This window comes from Sturnira hondurensis, unplaced genomic scaffold (assembly GCF_014824575.4).
Source record: "Sturnira hondurensis isolate 20B ecotype Veracruz unplaced genomic scaffold, ASM1482457v3 Scaffold0006505, whole genome shotgun sequence".
In the NCBI taxonomy this organism is placed as follows: domain Eukaryota; kingdom Metazoa; phylum Chordata; class Mammalia; order Chiroptera; family Phyllostomidae; genus Sturnira; species Sturnira hondurensis.
In genome coordinates, this window is record NW_028079136.1 from 6,455,208 (window position 1) to 6,462,799 (window position 7,592).

At 45.1% G+C, this 7,592-nt stretch overlaps 1 pseudogene; it reads left to right on the forward strand.

Annotated features, from left to right (window-relative positions):
- The first annotated feature begins 1,522 nt into the window (after positions 1-1,522).
- LOC118989815 (26S proteasome non-ATPase regulatory subunit 8-like) lies at positions 1,523-2,561 on the forward strand (annotated as a pseudogene).
- Positions 2,562-7,592: the final 5,031 nt, after the last annotated feature.

Genomic DNA, 7,592 nt, shown 5'->3' on the forward strand with positions numbered 1-7,592 from the left:
GGGAAAAAAGTCTACCTAATAATTTCCTCACACAGTTTGTAAAAATTAAATGAGTCCGTGTGGTCTCTATGAAACTCTGATGGGTTACCACAGGACTCAGGTTGGAAAGTGAAGTGAAGGGTCTGGGCAAATCTCAAGTGAGTCTAACGTCCTCCAACAGAGATACTATCAACAAATGCTCAGACTACAGTCTGGGAGTTAACATGTAATTTGGTCTGTTTGTGTTTCCTCATTTGGAAACTGACCTGCCCTCTTCTAAGGGAGTCTTCTAAGACTGTCAATCAAGTCGTGGGGAAGAGGTGGGGCAAATGATCAAGCTGGCAGACAGAGCATTCCGTTCCCTGGACACAGGGAAACACAAGGCGTTTATGCAAGGACCAGTTGGAGTCCTCTGAGGAATTGTTTGAGTTACTAGAAGTCTCATCTCCTAAAGTCACTAGGTTAAGGATCCTAAAAAACCTGAAGTTTAGGGCCCTGGCTGGTGTAGCTCAGTGGATTGAGCGCGGGCCTGCGAACTACATGATCGAGGTTCGATTCCCAGTCAGGGCACATGCCTGGGTTGCAGGCCAGTCCCCAGCAGGGGACGCACAAGAAGCAACCATACATTGATATTTCTCTCCTCTCCTTCCCTTCCTCTCTAAAAGATAAATAAATAAAGTATTTTTAAAAAACCCTGAAGTTTCTGGGATTTTCTCAACTATGTGGAGAAAATGTGCTAGAAAAGAGTCCATCATAAAGAAAAGCCATCCCAGAGACAGAAAATAGAGAAACAGGTTCCTGGCAAATTTCGGGGGTTTCTTGGTTCAGTTTTTAGTTATGAGATCCAATATATTTTTTTCTCTCTGCCAATTTGAAATGGATATGTATTATTTGCAACAGAAATATCCTACTCTTTATACTCTTCATGTAAGCCTTTTTTTCTGAGAAGTTCAGGTACTTGCAGTTATTTCCTTTGTCTTAATAAAAGTGCTGGAAAATGTACAGGTGCTGAAATTTTTCTTTCTATTTTTCTGGTTAAAAAAACTAGTACAGGGTCTGGCACAAATAATGCCGTTTTTATTACAAAACCTTTCATTACAAAATCATAACCATGTAATTCTGTAACATAACAATATGTCAAGCACACTATATGACATTTTAGGTGACATACTCAAATTAAAACTATAAATTATTGCACCCATATTATTACCCCACCCACACACTGAAGCAGGTGCTGCTTCTGCCAGGCCCACTATGTTAAAAAAAACTTACCCAATTTACACAGCAAGTGAATGGTGGTGCCTAATGGAGAGTACCAGACCTGTCAAAGACACTTTATGGTTTTCTGAGTCCCAGACACTTTCGTTTTCATGAGCTCCTTTTTCTATAAAATGATCTTTTAAATTGCATTTTGTAATGCACTGGTATAAAGACAAATATAATCCTAACCAGGTTCGTTGTTATTTACTAATCATTTCTAACTTCTGTTTCTGTTCTGTTTCGTAAGACATTGAAACACTTTTCATGGGTTGCCCACTTCCACCAGACAAACGTTGGTAGGCGTCACTGTCGTAAACTGGGCTGGTGGTTTGAGACCTCAAGGAAAATGGTAGGTGCAACCTCGAACAGGCCGTGGGATGCTTCAACTCAGGGTCTTCGGCAGCCTTTGGTGCACTCCTGCAAGCCAGCATGGGCGAGCAGCTCAAGGGCCAGCGCAAATGTAAAAGCCCCAACCTCACAACTACTGGGAAGAGCTGGGCCATCTCCAGCTGGTTCTGCTAGAGCTCAACTTCCTGCCAACTACAGGAACCAAACTGACCAAACAGCAGCTCATGCTGGCCCATGACATACTGGAAATTTGGGCCCAGTGCAGTATCCAATGCAAGGATATGCCCTCCTTTGAGGACTATATGGCCCAGCTCAAATGCTACTACTTCGATGACAAGGAGCAGCTCCCCGAGTCAGCATACATGCACCAGCTCTTGGGCCTTAACCTCCCACACCGTTGCATGTCGAGCTGGAGAAGCTGCCTACCAGGGACATCCAGACCAATGTATACATCAAGCTTCCTGTGCCTCTTGAGCAATACCTAATGGAGGGCAGCAAAACAAGGTGTTTCTGGCCACAGGCAACATCTAGGCTGACAGCTATACTTTTCTTCATTGATATCCTGCTTGAGCTATCAGAGATGAGATTGTTGGATGCACGGAGAAGGCCTGTAAGAAAATCCTCTTCACTGAGATGACCCCAATTCTCTTCTTCAACACACCCCAAAAGATGAAAGACTATGCCAAGAAGTGAGGGTGGGTCCTGGGCCTCAGCAACTACTAAAACTTTGCCAGCCAGCAGAAGCCAGAAGATACCACCCCCTCCACAGATCGGGCCAAACAGGTCATCAAGTATGCCGGGCAGCTGGAGATGATCATCTGTGCCCAGCACGCTCTGGGGTGGGGCAGAGCTTGCATTATTGGAAGCAGTTGTAGTGCAGGGTTTCCTCCAATAAGGCTGAATGGACATTCTGTGTCCTAAAAAAATTGTGGGTCCTTGGCCCTAATGAATCTAATAAACGAGTTGACCCTGAATCTTGTTTGCAAAAGAAAGTAGAAAGAAGCATGGAAATGAGATGATATATGTGATTATACTAAGTATGCTGTTGACCCTAAGTCACTGCAACAAATGCAAGGACTATTCATTACTAGGAAGTTGCTCTCATGAAGGTAAATGTACAGTCCCCATATGTGGTCATGAAAAGGTTAAATGTCAAAACCCTAAGTGGCTACAGAGTAGAATGCCTAATAGTCGGAGATTAGCCCTGGCCGGTGTGACTCAGTGGATTGAGCGTAGGCTGTGCACCAAAAGTTCACCAGTCCCATTCCAGTCCGGCCACATGCCTGGGTTGCAGGCCAGGTCCCCAGTATGGGGCACATGAGAGGCAGCCACACATTGATGTTTCTCTCCTTCTCTTCTCTTCCCCTCTCTCTAAAAATAAATAAATAAAATCTTTTTTAAAAAAAAGTAGGAGACCTGAGGATGGGGGATCAATGGCTTTGGCAGTACAGAGCCTTTTACAAGTCAGCATCCACCCTTGTCAACCAGCCCCGTGCCCCTGGCATGGCCCAACAGCAGGCACAGCCAAGGGGATGCCAGTCTTGGGCACAGCTGAGGCTGGCAGAGATCGTCAGATGTGTCTACGTCCTGCTCTTCAACTGGACAAGGCTGGCAAAAGCCACCAGGAGCAATCTGGGCCGGGGGGAGCTTTGGAAGCAAGAGTACAAGGAGAGTTTTTACATAGGTGGCCACAGGCAAAGTGGAACCAGAAGTATGGACCAAATGTCAGATGCAAAATATAAAGTGAATTCAAAGATGAAAAAGTGACAGGTCAGGAACAGGAGGGATCAGGAGCAAGCCAGAACATAATGTAGGGAGCTTTCAGAGAAGTTCTGGGCCATAGCAATGAATCAGAGAGCATATGGGGCCTGTTTAACGTCATGCTGACTCTGTGGACCAAGGGCAGTCTCTGGAACCTTAAGGAGCCCCTGTCCAGCCAGACATGCTGGATGAAAATAGACCTCCTAAAAAAACATAGCCCCTAAAGATTTTCTCTTTTGTTGTGAACTTTGAGCTACTGCTATTGGACAGATTAAGAATTGTCCACTCTTGATAGTAAACCCCATTTCAAGGAAGCAAATCATTTCATTGCAGACAATTTGCTATGTAGACCCCTTGAGACACAGAACAGGATTAAGAAATAAAACTAGACAAAGACAACAAAAGAAGAGGATGCTGACAAAGCCAAGACAGAGATGCTTTCCTCGGCCACATCTGGCTGTAGTGGTCATTGTCCCCTAGGGAAGAGGGGTAACAGCAATGACTGAACAACACTTCTTTGTGGTCACTTGTGTTTACACACCTACTAAAATCCACTCGTACAGTTCTCATCTCCTAGGGTCAGCTTGGTCATTCTAGATGAACCTTCACATTGTCGTTGTAGAGTTCCAAGAGAAAGCCCTTCTCTAGATACGGTGATAAGAAATACCTGTTATTATAGAACAACACCTTCCCAGGTGGATTCCGATAGGCAGTCACTGCTTAGATTCTGGTGCCCAGATTGAGCCAACCACTCTCCCCACCCACATCCTTAGAAGCTACAGAACCAGCCAAAATGTTAGAGAATGAGGCCTGAACAAGCCTCAGTACTATGCGGGTGTGCCACACATTATATAAGCACATGGGTTAATTAAGAAGTAAGGTCTGGACCAAGAACTAGGTCAAACAAGACAGGGCCCAAGAAACAACAAGTTCTTGTATCACTGAGAATGTGCGGCAGAAACTTGCCAACCGACTGCTGGTAACACACACAAAAAACATGTTGCTGGGACGTACCCAGTCTCTGCAACACAGCTGAGCATTTTGCTCACACTGCCTCTTCCCCAGTCGCTAAAGGAGTGCCAATCACAGCCCGAGGACTGCAGGCATGGTGGAAGGGAGGCGGGAGCCTCTGCCGCAGCCTCCGTGGCTGGAGTGGGAGAGGGGTGCAAGGGTGGTGTGATCTCACTGCAGGGAGAGCCTGCCCTGGGTGGGGGGCGGTGGAGGCAGACGCAGAGGTTCCCCACTCCCTTGGTTCTGTAAGATTCTGTAGGATCACTCTGGAGCCTCGGGTCTCTCGTAAAGGAAATGTGCTCAGGCACCTGACTTCCCTCTTTGCCTTCTTCAAAGGGCTCAAATTTTATCTCACCCTCTCTTTTTACATAAAAATGTTTGTTCCTATTTTTATTTTTGTTACTTCCCCAAAACCAAAATCTTCATCAAGCCCAGAGAAGCGCAAAGGAAAGGAAAGGGCAAGAGACAGCCCAAACCCCTGCAGAGAATTTGGGTCCTAACAACTGCTCTGAGCAGCAGGCCACAGATTTCAGTTCTGACTTGGAGATAAAATGGGCTTCCTTTAACCATTCTCTGTAAAAAGAGCCGCAAAGGAATACCCTGTGTGTCACACTCCTGGCACCTCCTGCACACAGGAGGGCTGGGAATTAGTGTGTGTGCAAACAATACGCCCTCTCCTCCCTGGCCCGCCCCACCACTGCTAGTCTCAGGTTGCACTTGATGGAGCTGATTGACCACGTGGAAAATTACCCAAAGAAAGCTGTGAAAGAAAGTTGTACAGAAAGTTATGCAAGGTTACGATGGAAAAGTGTGCTGCTTGAATGCAGAGCAGAGTGCAAAATCTTTGCAGAGCCATGCCCCCCCCTCACCCTTACCGTTCCATTTCTGCTCCCTGACCCTTTATTAAAATTGCCAGACTTTGTGTAATACTCCAGCCTACAGTGATGAAAGGAAGTAAGAGTTCAAGAGGCACATTTTGAGGTGCCTGGTCTGCCTGCATCCTGTTCTCTGAGAACTGTCCCTGCTCCTCCTAGTCCCCTCAGCCTAGCTGGTTATTCATGCACTTATCTATTGCACAGATATTTATTGAGCATATAGTGTATTCTAAGCACTGTGGTAGGTGAAGGCATGAAATATGAACAAGACAGATAAGGGTCCTTCCTTACAGAATTTTTTAATTGGAAGAGTTTAATGATATGCAAGTGAGTAAATGAAAGATAATTTTGGATAATGCTATAAATTTTCTAAAACACAAACAAAACAATGTTTTAGAGCTCTAGGTCAGTGATTTTCAACCTTTTTCCTCTCATGGCACACATAAACTAATCACTAAAATTCTCTGGCACACAGAAAAATATATTTTTTGCTAATCTGATAAAAAATAGGTATAATTTTGATGCATGCGCACCAAATGGCTGTTGCTGTGCTGGCTGTTGTTATTTTTTTACTTGACAGCCTAAGGGAAAACATGTCAGTGCCCCTGACTAAACGGTCAGGTATTACATGTTTTAAAAATTCTTGCAGCACGCTGGTTGAAAATCGCTGTTCCAGAGAATGATTTCGGGGGAGGGCTGCCCCATCTAGATAAAATAGACTAGGAAACCCTCTCTGGAGAGGCAAATATGAGCTTACACCTGAACAGTGAGAAGTTGTGGCTGAGATGGACATTCTGGGCAGAAGGAAAAGCAAGCGTAAAGGTCCTGGGGTAGGAGAGCAACGGAAAAGCCTGTAAAACAATGGAGAGCATTGAAGGGGTCTGCAGAAGAGCAGAGGCCTTGATAAAGGGCTTGGGTTCTATTTTAAAGACATCAAGAGGTCACTGGGGAGACTTAAACAAGGAAATGGCATACTCTGGCATACTGTTCTTTAAATACAAACTCTCTTGTGTGTTTTATTTTGCTAATGTACAGCTAATTTATAAACTAAGGACATGCTTACAAGAAAAATTAGGCAGTTATTCACTGCAATCCATACCTAAGTCTGGTTTTGACTAAACTTTTAAGTAACATTTGGTAATCATTGCATCTTGGCACTTGGATTTCCTATGAGGTGAAAGAATCTGTTTTCTTTTCTATTTAGAATTGCAGTAGATGTATCTTAGTCCAAAGGGTTTCTCCCAGTGAGACACTTCGGAGAATTCCTTAATTCTCACAAGGAAAACACATGCTGAGCATACACTTCCATCACCAAATTTTAAATGATCAAAGTTTAAACTGCATTTGTGATTAGGCCAGAGGTCAGTAAATGTGTTCTATGAAAACCCAGACAGTAAAGAGTTTAGGCTTTGAGGCCGGGCAGCCTCGGTCGCAGCGCCGCCGCCGCCGTGCGGAAGCAGCCCCCGCCAACACAGAGACGGCTGTGAGCAGCGGCGCTCCAAGCGTGGCTTTACTTCTGAATGCTAAAATTTGAATTTTACATAATTTTCATGGGACATAAAATATTACTCTTCTTTTTATTTTTTATCAAAATGGAACACCATTCTGGGCTTATGGTTAATATAAAAACAGGTGACAGGCCAGATTTAGCCAAGAAAGCCACAGTTTACTGACTGCTGCTTTAGGTGAATTGACGCCTGATGGACATTTTTAGTGGGATCGTTTTTGGCCACAATGTGGAAGGTGGATCATGGGGGTCAATGGTGGGAGCTGGGAAATCAGTGGGGCCCTAACTGTGACCCAAGCAAGACCTGAGGGCAGGCGGCTTTGGCAGGCAGGCAGAATGGTGCTGGGAAGGAGGGGACGCAGTAGTGCCCTGTGGGGGCACGGGCGGGGCCTGATGACATCGTACAGGGGAGCAGAGAAGGAAAGAGCAGAGTGAAGCCTGGTCTTGGGTTTTGGTCTTGGGCAACTGGATACATGGGCATGCGATTTACTTAAATGAAGAAAACTAGCAAGGAGTGAGCTCAGGGGAAAAGCAAGGGTTCTGGTGTACCAGAGTTACATCTGAGATGCCTGTTAGGTCTCCGAATGTAGATGGTAGCAAGCAGTTGGAATTCAGAGAAGATATCTGGGCCAGAAACAGCTGTGTGGAGGCCTTGTTACACAGGAGGTGTGTAAAGCCCAGGGAATAGATCAGGTCAACTAGGGACCGTGTATAGACAGAGAAAAGGATGGGGTAAGGATCCACAGGACTTTCTAAAAGAAGAAGAATTAGCAAAATAGACTGAAGGTAGCTAGTAGACAGACAAATCAGAATGTTTATCATGAAGGCCAAAAGAAGCACGTTTCAAGAAG